Source organism: Rousettus aegyptiacus, unplaced genomic scaffold (genome assembly GCF_014176215.1).
Source record: "Rousettus aegyptiacus isolate mRouAeg1 unplaced genomic scaffold, mRouAeg1.p scaffold_m13_p_4, whole genome shotgun sequence".
Taxonomy (NCBI): domain Eukaryota; kingdom Metazoa; phylum Chordata; class Mammalia; order Chiroptera; family Pteropodidae; genus Rousettus; species Rousettus aegyptiacus.
The window spans coordinates 16272123-16284618 of NW_023416307.1; the positions used below are offsets into that span (position 1 = coordinate 16272123).

The 12496-nt window shown below is 35.5% G+C and overlaps 1 protein-coding gene and 1 pseudogene across 1 annotated transcript in view; one reads left to right on the top strand and one right to left on the bottom strand.

Annotated features, from left to right (window-relative positions):
- The window catches only part of CHODL (chondrolectin), a 287033-nt gene that overhangs the window by 67176 nt on the left and 207361 nt on the right, over positions 1-12496 (bottom strand). The window lies entirely within an intron of this gene.
- Positions 6525-6639, top strand: LOC118602028 (annotated as a pseudogene).

The following is a 12496-nucleotide window of genomic DNA, read 5'->3' on the forward strand; positions in this document are numbered from 1 at the left end:
CTTGACTAAGTCCACAGAATAGAATAACAATTGGGTGACAGGGATTTTGCCTTATATAGTAAAAAAAAAGAAGAAGAAGAAGAAGAAGAAGAAGAAGAAGAAGAAGAAGAAAGCATTCCTGGAAAGGGCTAATGCACTTGCTTTTACTTTGGAATCCAGTTTACATAAAATTGATTGAAAGGGTGTGAATTTTACTTTTCCATTTAGATACGAGTTATTAAAATAGGATTTTATCTTTTCATAATTGTTTTTTTTCATTAGGTTCCATTAGGACATAGGACACACATCACGGAAAACAAGGTGTATTTGAAACGAAAATATTAAGAACCAATGGACGTTAAATGAAACTCTACTGCTCAGAGTGTCCCTTGAGGACTTGTTAGGGCCGTAGAGGAGTCTAGGCCTGGGAACCAGCTGGGCCCAGGCTCGAGTCCTGATGTCTGTCTTCATCTCACACTTTTGAGACAGCCATGGTGATAAATTACCTGAATTCTTTCTTCATTATGAATTTAAAAATTACTATTCTAAGTAGTGTGCTCGTGAATTAAAACTGGTAATCGCGTACTTCTAACTGGAATGTAAAGTGGTACTGGTTCTATTCTCTTCTGACAGTGCATTAATACATAATTATTAATTTACCTACACAATATTATCTTGGAAAGACTCCTGTCAATGCTGCTGAAACATTGTGTATCACTCTGTAAAATGGTACAGCCAAAATTAGGTTAAACATAGTTAATGTATAACCCAGAAATTCTACTGCTAGGATATATATCCAAGAAAACTGAAAGCATACTTCCACGCTAAAATGTATACACGAATGTTCACAGCAGCATTATTAATAATATCAAGAGTGGAAAAAACTGATAGGTCTATCAGCTGATGAATGAATAAACAGAATATATATGTTTATTCAATGGCATATTATTCAGCAATAAAAATGAATGAAGTATTGATATATCCTACAACATGGTTGAGCCTTGAAAATATTACCCTAAGTGAAAGAAGTCAGTCACAAAAAACCATATAATATATGATTATATTTATGTGAAATGTCCAGAATAGGCAAATCCGTAGAGACAGAATGTATATTAGTGGTTGCCTAGGACGGGGGAGGATGGAAAGTGACAGTTAATAGGTACAGGGTTCTTTCCCTTCATATTTCTATTCATATCACCTCATCCTACCTTAAAATAAACAAGAATAAAACAATAAATACCCTGAGCACTATTTAAATGCTAATATTACTAACATTAAATATTACTAATAATACCAATATTAAATAATATTACTAATATTGACTAGTAATGACACAATTAATAAAATTTATTGCCATTCATTATAATTTATCAATTACTATGTGCCAGGCACTGGGCTAAGCTTTTTTTTATTCATGAATTAATATTCATAATAATCCTATGAGAAGTGAAGTGCTAGTAATCCAATTTACATACGAGGAAGTTGGGGTTCAGAAAGCTTTGATTAATTTTTCTAATTTGTAAGTCTAATAAATAACAGAGCAAATAAATCCAACTGTAGCTGATCCCACAGGCCAACTCCTCAAACAATATGCAGCCTCCCCTACAATAGCCTGATGGGTGTGTGTAACTGATTACAGAACACCTTGCTTGATCGTGTCTTTAGAATTTTCCCCAGTATTTTAGGTAAATTCATCATATAAACCAGCCTAACACACTGCTGTCTCTTCTGTAGATTTTCAGTACCCTGAGAGGACATTCAACTACCTTCTGAGTTAGATATTGTAACGATAAGCATTCTCTTAATCACCATTTTCAATTGGTACAAACCAGTTCAATACCAACAGGCTCACTAGCACCCTTCACATAATTAAGGCTAATTGTGCATTCATCACAGAGCACCATGTGGGTATCCACTGGGATTTTGAGTGATGCACAATGTTTCAGCAACATTCACAGGAGTCTTTCCAAGACAATATTGTGTAGTTAAATTAATAATTATGTATTAATGCACTGTCAGAAGAGAATAGAAGTTTACTGCTATGGTATGAACTGTGGGTTTTTAAAAAAAATTAACAGAAAAGATGCATCCCATGAAAGTAGAGCCTTGTCTTAAAATGTTTACAATAATAATAGAAGTTAACACTCATCAAAATGCCTACTATAACCTAGGTATTAGTGCTTTACACGTATCATCTGATTTAATCCTAAAACAATACTGCAAACCAGGTGCTATTATAGTATTATTCTCTTTTTACAGATGCGGAGTACAGGACAGAGGGAAGGACTCGAGTAAAGATATCAGGCATTCTAGCATACAGCCCATACCCTTAACCACTGCTCTACAGGGACTCCATATGCTTAAAATTAGTTCCAGTTTATATAAATCATTAACTGATGTCAGCTTAAAATATATATAAAAGAGGATTCTATGCTAAGAAAATAATTTAAAAACCAGTGTTGAGAGATGTTTCGGAAAATAACTAGAAATATTTTGATTGATTTGTTACATGTATTTCTAAATATATTCTGATATTGTTAAGGGAAAAGAAAGCTATTATTACAACAAATTTATTCCTACATAGTAACAGGAAGAGGAGAGTCAAAATAAAGTGAAGCCCCCTTGATTTATTAATCTCCAAAAGCTGTTCTTAGGTTAAATTGCCCTAGGGTAAAATTGCCCAACTCTAGATTTGTAGGAATAAAGGGGCAAAGACAAATCTTTATGGGTCTGGAGGAGGTGTCTGAGAAATTCTGAAACAAAAGCCATAAAACTGGCTTGAGCTGAAGCCAGTTATAAATCTGAAGCCATAAACGAGAAGAAAAATTGAATTGAGAATGGTGAGTATAATGGCCAAGATGATTTCAAGGTGGGATTCTGAACCCGAAATAATAAAGATTGAAATCAACAGAGGCAGAATCTAAGAGTTAGGGCTAAAGGCTGAAATGGGCCAGAAATGGGTAAAATGGCAAGTAAAAGAAATGGAGGGCAAAGCAGGCACCTGGCTGAGATTTTTTGCCAGGCAACTGAGTATTCTTGTACTACCTCAAAATTCCACAAATGAGGGTTTTCAAATCAAGACCCTGAGTTTGTTGAAGTTTCAATTGTTTAAAAGCAGTATCTAAGGATGGCTTTATGTGACTGCTGGTGATCAATCAGCTCTCTTTTTAACAATATTCAGTTCTTATCAACAGAAGACAGGGTTTGGGGAGACTGGCAAGAATGAGGTGAGCTTCCAGAAGACATTCCTTTATTATCCTCAAACTCTGGTATAATTCCACAGCAAAATTAATATGGTGTGTATCTTAAAGCTGAGACTCAACAGTAACAAAAATAATTAAGATAACTATAATAATTCCTAACATCTAATAAAACTATATTTACTAGTATGATATGAATTGGTGATCATCTGAATCCAAACTCATGACCTTTCAGAAATGAAGGGGAAAAAAGATAAAAGATAAAGCAAAGTAGTGCAAAACATAAAATACCACCACCTTCTCATGTCACTGAAACACACAGATAATCTTATGGGAATGCTATAGAATGCAGGTTATCCAATAGCCATGTGAAAATAACCTGAATCCAGTATTTAGTTATGAAATTTCTATCACAAAGTATAATTTGAATTATAAGATTATATTATAAAAATATGGCTTTACAGTTAAAGAATTAGCTAAAAGACCTCCAAATTTATTATTAACAACCATAGCCTAAAGACTGAGACTTATCCCTACTCACTTTCTCAAGTTTCATGTCTATTCTGGGAACTAGATAAAGAATGAAAGTATTGAAAAACATCCCTGCAGTGCTCTTGTTAGAAATAAATATTTTCATTTGGACCAAGTACATAGCATTTTTTCAATGATTAGCAACTTTTTTCATCAAGTGACATTCTAAATCAATTTAGTAAACTCAATTAGCTTTTCCTGAAAGTGTATTCTAAACAATTTACTGATGACATGGTACTCTAAGCTAGTTAAACAAACTCGGTTAATTTTATTAAAAGTGTATTTTGAACCATTTACTAATATTGTGAATTAGATAATATAATTTTACATACATTTCAATACATGACATTTTGGTAATTAGATTTAGGGAAACAAACTATTGATTATACCGGTATCATTTTGTTTGTAAATGCTGGCACATTTTCTGGCTTTATGAGGTATCTATAAGGTGTCTGAGCACTTCAGTTTTGAATTAAAAAAATTTCCTTTGTAAAATAGATTAATACTAAACTGAACAGTGTGGCACACCATCGAGATAAAGTCGAAATACAATTCCGTAAGTTTCGCATGTCAAGAATTATAGTGAAATACATACAGGAAAAACAAAAGCAAATGATAAATGTCTGCATAATATGAAGAGACAGACTGCAGAAGTAAGAAGGACCTAGATTTAAATTTCAGCTCTTCAGCTTTTTTGCTGTTTTTGAATTTTAGACAATTTATAGCTTTTTCAACCTTGGTTTATTAAATAGAAAAATAGGTTTAACATTGCCTGCCTTGCAGGCTTATTAAGAAGATTTATAATAATATCTGTAAATTCCTTAGCATGGTCCTTAGCATACAATGAAAGCTATAGAAATTTCTGCTCTTGCTAATGTTATTTGTATCATTATTATCATACTTAAAACTCTGGATAAATCAGAAATTGTGGTGTACCACTCATCTAAATTATTTATGTCTCAATCTAATATCAATAATATTTTGTTATTAACATCTAAATTCTTCTATTCTCTCTGGTCAGTAGATACTGAATCTTTTTTTCCAACTCTAACTCTACTCAACTTTATTTCTCCTGGGTTTATGTAACAAAAGTCCTTCTTTAAACTATTTTTAATACCCTTTTATCATCTGTACCTTCATAATATTTCAATGCATGCATTTTGATTTAAAATACTTTCACATTTATTAATAAATAAAAATTTATCTTTCCCCAGTAGTTAGAAAATAAGTTTGGTACTGTGCCCCAAACACTGTACTAGGCTCAGTGGACACCAAAGAACACTGTCTATCATTTGGGGGCTTATGATCTAGTGTAGGATACAGAAGTTAACCTGATGTGTCATAGAGAGGTTCGGCATGCCCGAAGAACTCAAAAAAAAAGTTATAGCTTTTTTATGATAATATTAGGTATGTGACAGATGAAAAGGCAATTAATTTTAAAAATGGATTGTTCTGGTAACAAACTAGGAAGATGAAGCCGAGAATCACAATAGATACCAAAAGAATGGAAAAATTCTATAATCTACTGAATGTGATATAAACTCAGCAAGGAATAAACAGGAAAAACAAGAGATTGGCTTCAATAGACACTTGTTTCTCAGATTAAATGAATGCCACTCTATGGTTTATTCACAGATGTTTATGTGATAAGGACTAACTCTGGCTTCCTGATGAAAAATTAATGTCCCTCTATTAATAGTTCCCAGAACCTCTAATGTACACAAATCTTATTTGATTTTGTAGAACCCAACTTCCAACTCCATTTCCCAAACCTATATCCCCTACTGTGTTTTTGAGTTATTACCCATCTCATGGTCCAAGACTCTCTGGAAATAATTGATTCCTTCTAATCCCTTACCCGCCTCACAACATAAGATACTTTTCTTTCTGCAATAAATGTTGCATCTACGCAAACTGATCCAGGGACACCAGCATCTCCATCACCTGGGAGCTTGTTAGAAAGGCAATACTACAGCCCCCTGCAGATCTCCCAGGCAGAAATCTATCTTTCAACACGCCTGCCCAAGTGAGTCCTACACATACTAAAGTCTGAGAGGCACCAGACCAGAGCCTCCCACTATACAAGCAAGTCTGGCCTGCTCACTGCTGCAGTTCTCATGCCTAAAACACTGGACCCTCGGTGACCGGTCAGAGGGAGGCACCATTGGTTGGCTGAGTAACTGGCAAACCTGCAGGCCAAGGCAAAATCCAGCCTGCAGGGGTGGTTTGGCCTCCCGCTTTTTAAAATTTGGATTCATTTACAACACTAAAAAATCAAGAGAACTCACATAAAAATTCAGAACTGTGGTTTTTCAAAAAAAAAAGCCAAGGGCCCCAGCAGCAGCTATAAGCCAGAGGGGCCTCGGAGCCTTTCCACGAAGGTGCAAGTCCCTGGTTGCATCTGTTTCCTTCCTTTTGCCCATCTTCTGTTAGCTGACCACCCTCCTAATTGCTACCCCTGCCTCCAATCTCTCTTCTCCTCTCCCTCCTTTATGCTGCCCTGACAGTCGTTTTCCTACATTGCAACTCTTATCATAACATTCCCCCATTTCAATAAGCCCTTTTGGATTCCAAAAAGGGAATCTGTCGAGACATACTTTAAAAACACATTTATTTTGAGTGCCCTTCTCTGCAGTAATTATTAATATTTGGAAAGAATACTGATTTGGTTGATCTCAAGGATAATAGATGGCATCAGATTAAGAGGCCTTTAAAAACTCACACAAGGACATGGTTCCACAGTGTAGCAGTTAGCAGGTGCACTTTACAGAAGGTCCTGGGTTCCCATCCCAGTGGAGCCACACATGATCCATGATCTACGGCAATGCCACCTGAACAAGCCTGATGTCTGATCTCAGAAACTAAGCAGGGTTGGGCCTGGTTAGTACTTGGATGGGAGACCACTTAGGAAGACCAGGTGCTGTAGACATAAATAAATAAATAAATAAATAAATAAATAAATAAATAAATAAATAAATGGCAAGCTACTTTGCCAGCATAAAGGAGGCAAGGGTCCATTTTGTTATATTTGTCTGGGAAAAAAATGGATTCCATTTATTCATATGGATTTAAATGTAACAAATACACCGTTATTGCCCAAATTTTTCTCTATGCTCAGACTTTTGAGTTCCAAATCTATGTATTAGACTGTCCACTAGACATCTCTATAATATGTCTAAAAAATTTTAACTGAACTAACATATCCAACACTGAACTTTTGACTCTTCCTGACCACCAGAAGTGAGTTACCCCCCTGTTGCTATAGTATCATCTTTAGCTTTTTAACAAACCAAGGTCTTTTGTGCCTTAATCATCTTTCACATATCTAGAATGCTCTTCCCGTTACTCTCTGGTTCATTCTTAAAACACAAAGTTAGTTTGAAAGCCACCTCCTCAAACAGGCCTTTCCTGATTACTCAATAAATTAAGTAGCTGCTTCTTGAATATGTTCTATCTCAGTATTCTATTTCACACAATTGGTTATAATACTTCTGTTTTACAGAATTTCTATTTCACAGAACTTGTTACATTATGTCATTTATCAGTTCCTTTTATGCCTGTCTCCATTTCTAATTATAAATACCCTGAGGGCAAGGACCGTACCTTTCCTGTTCAATAATATAGCTCCATTGTCTTACACAGTACCTGGTACATAGTAATACCTTTGAAAACATCTGCTAAACGAATAAACATACACAAAAGAAGAAAAAAAAACAGCACTAGATGACTATGTTAGATATCACTGTAAATGAGAATTCCCTTACAAGCTACTTTTAAACTGAATCTGTACTGCAATTTAGGAAACCTCAGTATATAAAAGCAGAAAAATCACATTATAATTATCTTAAAAAAAGATAGCTATTTCAAACAATAACCACTTTGGTTTAAGTGCTTTATAGACAACTACTACTTAATTCTTTCTACAAACTTATAGGATAGCAATAAATATTATGCATACTTTACAAATAAGGAAACTAAAGGGCAAGTCCACGTCTTGCCCGAAGTCACACAGTTAAAACTGGAAAGCTCAGGATCTGAGCACAGGCAGTCTGGCTTCAGAGTCTGCATGTTAAACCACAATAATTTTGCCCCAATGCCTCTATACCTAGGCATCTCTCTTAGTATTTTAAATGTAGTTTAATCTGAAAAACAGAAAAAAAGCAAAATGCAAGCAAGTCCTCAGAAGTACATCTGTGGTACAAAATGAAGGACAACCATATCCCCATCCAGGCCTGACAAACAAGCTCTGTCAGATTTGAACATGGGTATATTTTTCCCTCTTTGACTTAAGTGGAACCAGTTTGGTCCCATCCTTTCTAATTAGACAAAAACATTTTATGCTTTTCAATATTTTTTTGTACAAACATACATTCATCCATTAGGTATCTTCAAAAGCTCTGTCAGCAAAAGTTCCATTTTCAAAAAATGACAAAGTAAGAAAAGCTTATAAACTTGACCTTAAATATGTAAGTTAATAGCTAAGAGCAACTGTGTTTTATAATCCAACGTGGTCCTTAAAGAATTTTAGAATTACTGATGTCATAAAAACTTCATTTAATTAGAACTTTCGCATTAAGATTCAAGGAAAACTAGTAGATATTGAACCCAATTCTTGGAATAGCACTTTATCTAGTATTAAAAAAATTTAATTGTGAGAAATAATTCCTTTGTGTGTTTTGTACATATAATTTTCAGAGACTATCACATTCTAAGTGTCCAGACTTCTAGCCACTTCTGTTGCCATAAGTAGAGCAGGGATAAGGCATCCTTGCCAACTACTGCCCAAACTGCAGATGTGTGAGTAAAATAAGTGTTATTGCTGCATTAACCACTGAGTTTTCAGTTTTTTTAAATGCAGCAATAGATACCAGAATAAATAAAACAAAAATAAAAGATTTTAAAGATGGAAAGGAGGTAGAATTATCTTTATTTGAAATGGTGAATTATATTATCATATAATAAAAATCTAAATAGATCGACTAAAATAAAATCAACCATATAACACTTCAAGTAAGCTTTGTGGTTAATTTAATGAGTCAAGAGATAGTAATGATGACTTATACAAGTGCAGTGGTTCTCAACAGGGGTTGACTTTCCTCTTCCAGAAACTAATGGTCAATTGTCTTTTGGGGTTCAAGACCTAGGAACTGCTACTGGCATCTCATGGGTAGGGGCCAGGGATGCTACTAAACATACTGCAGCACAGAGGACAATCCTCCACAATGAAGAATTATCTGGTCCAAAATACCAATAACACCAGACTTGAGAAACACTGGCCTAGTGTAATGGTGATGGAAGTAGAAAGAAGTGGGCATATTCCCAAGTACATATCAGAACTAGAATGAACAGAATTGCTTGTGTGAGATGACGGAAAGTGAGGAACAATGGTTACTCCTGAAATTTTGGCTTAAGTAGCCAGATGGATAGTGGAACCATTACTAAGAGGGGGAGAACTGAGGGACAAAGATTTTTTGTGTTTGGAATAATCAATAGCTGACTCCAACAATTTAAGTTTGAGATATCTATTACAAATCCAATTAGAGATGAAAATTAAGAAGTTGGATAGGCAAGTTTGGAGCTGTAGAAAGACCAGGACTAATGATATACACTCAACATCCTTAGAACAGTTCTCCATCAATCTACAACTATCTTATGATGTAGGTGTCATTCTCATCCAACATTTCAGGAAGTAGAGGCTCAGGGAGAAGTTAAGTCAGTGAGGCAGGGGTTGCCAAATCTAACATTTGAAACCAGATTTGCCTAATTCTAAAGCTTTTGCTTTTAACCAACAAGAACAAAATTACACCAGCCAGAGAACCAGACTCCTATGTTGTCTAGACAACAAACATATAGGATGAAGAGTATTATTGTGTATCAGATTCCTAACTTTTGACAGTGGTCTAGATCCTATTTATACTGCGGCCATTTTTTAGTGTTTTTTGTGTGTGCGTGCGTGTGTTGCTTTAGACTGAATTCCTGGGCTCATGCTTGAAATCAAAGTACCTTAATTAAATTTCTCCTATAGATTTGAATTCACTTGCCATCTGGAACAGAAGCAGCTCAGAGACTTTTAACTTAATTGGGGTGCAAGCCCTTTTGTTTGGCCCCATGCTGTTTGGCATTCCCAGTCCCGTTGCCTCTGTCTGGGGCAAGCTTCCCTTCAGACTGCAGTCAGCAAAATGAGATGTCAGGAAAAGTGCTGATGCCTGAACACTGCAACCCAAAAACACTTAATTAATATACAGGTTTAATGCATTTGGTAATTAAAATTTAATTCTCTTAAGATGTACAATAGCAACAACTCCTTTCGCAAGCATTTAATCCATTGTGCTGCTAAGAGTAAAGTTGAAAAGGGAATTGAAATGAAGTTGTTCCTCTTTTTCTCAGCATTAATTATACCCAGATCAGTAAAATGATAGTATGTGCTTAGCCCTGGCTGATTGATCACCATTCTTACTGAGTTTTGAGTCCTCTCTTTCAGAGAGATGCTTCTTTTATCACAGAAAATCTGTGTGTGCTGAGAAGCCCGTATAAAAATATGTTTTATCATTGAAGTATAAACAATGCTTCAAGAAATTTAAGCTATCCTTCAAACAAGCAAACAAACAAACAAAAAAATTCAGTATAAGAATTTAAGTTAGCAGATGGATTATGGTCCAAACCATATTTTTATCCTCTTGAGAGTCTTAGTTTTAAGAAATTCACCAAAAGAGATCACAATATCCTATTTGGAAAAAAAAAAAAAATCCAGTATCTATTTAGTAAGGAAGTATGGAGCCTAATGGAACTTTCATCCCTAATTATATCCTGCTCAAAACAAATAAAAATGCTTCCCTGTCAAACAAATTTGAGAAATAGTACATTTCATATTCACTCTCTAAGAGAAACACAATTTACATTAGCATCTTAAAGCTCTGGGAGAAAAATCCTGCAGCATAACTAAGAACAAAAAACAAAATGTCTTACTTTGTTCAATCCAATATTCCCAAGCTATGGAACTCTTTTAAAAAGTGATACTCATTAAAAGCCTGCAGAACTAATACACCAAAAAACATGTCTGGAGAAACACTTGACTTCCCCTCCCATACTAGGACATTTATTCATTTAGTAGTGCTATTAAAGTGAGAGTAAAGTACTTTAGCTGCCTTATACTGATTCATCTATTCAATAAGTATTTACTTACATTTATGCACCAAAAGTCATATATAAAAATATCCATAGTTGCACTATTTGCAATGGCCCCATTATAAACATCCCAATATCCTTCAACAAGATGGATAAATATATGTGAGATAAGTATTCAACAGAACACAGTACAGCAATGATACACATGATTATAGGGACAAACCACATGAATACAACCTTGGGTCAAAAAAAGACAGAATATATACTATATGGTTTTATTAAAGTTCAAAACCAGGCATGATGGGTTGAATTGTGCCTCCCCCTATTCATATGCTAAAGTCATAAACTCCAGTACCTCAGAATGTGACCTTATTTGTAAATAGGGTTCTTGAAAATATAATTCAGGTGAGGTCATAATGGAGTAGTGTGAGCCCCCAATCCAATATGACTAGTATCTTTATAAAAGGAGAAATTTGGACACAGAGACATACACATTGGGAGGACACCATGTAAAGATAAAAGCAGATATTGGGTGATGCTTCCTCCTCAAGCCAAAGAATCTCAAAGATTGCCAGCAAACCACCAGAAGCTAGGGGAGAGAGACTGAGCAGATCATCCCCCACAGCCTTCAGAAGGAACAACACTACAGATAATTTTGATCTTGGATTTCTAGCCTCCAGAATAGACAATAAATTTCTTTTGTTTAAGCTGTCCAGTTTGTGGTTCTTTGTTAAGGCAGCCCTAACAAACTAATACAACCGGCAAAACCGATTTGTGGTATTAGAAGTCAGGACGGTGACTATTTTCAGGGGTGGGTGTGGGAAGAGGGAATAGTAACTCATAGAGAAGTCGGAAGAGGGAGAGTGACGATGTGCTTCTGGGAAGCGGACAGTATCTTCATCTGAATGACGGTTACGTATGTATGTCACTTCATGAAAGCTCAACAGCTATACACTTAGGATTTGTGTACTTTTCGGTTGTAGCTTATACTACAGTAAATATTTTTTTAAGGAATATTTACCAGTGGACAGGAACTTTCAGGCTAGAGGGAGATGCAGACAAGGCAAAGGGAAATCGGAGTAGGGGAAATAACTTCTGATGGGTTCAGTATGAGTGCAGCAGAAGCACACTGAATCTCGGGGGTTCGGGGGCATCCGGAGACAGACTTCCCAAAAGAAATTAATAACAGAAAACTGAGGCTTGAAAAATGAGCACAAACTGGCAAGATGAAAGAGTGGAAAAGACATATCAGTCAGAGCAAGCAGCACGTGGAAGAATAATAAATACATAAATAACGGAAGCGAAAGTAAGTGACAGAGAGCATGACCCATTTAAGGAACTCAAAGCAGTTCCAGCACAGAGTGGAAGGTGTGGAGTGTGTGAGGGAAGCTGGGAGAACTGAGTGACAGCCAGGACATGGCGGGCTTCGGAAGAAGCCATAAAGCTTTGTAGGCCTGACTACAACTTCATTGAAAATCAGATCATTTTAAATATTGTTTATTCAAATATTAGAAAACAACCTGTACAAATCTATGGAAATACACTCTCCCCTCTGCCAGAGAGAATTAAACTCTGAAAATTCAAAAAAAAAGGATTCTTTGTTCAATCTAATCACAAGCTAGCTTTCACACTTTATAAAGAGAACCAAAACTAAAGATAGG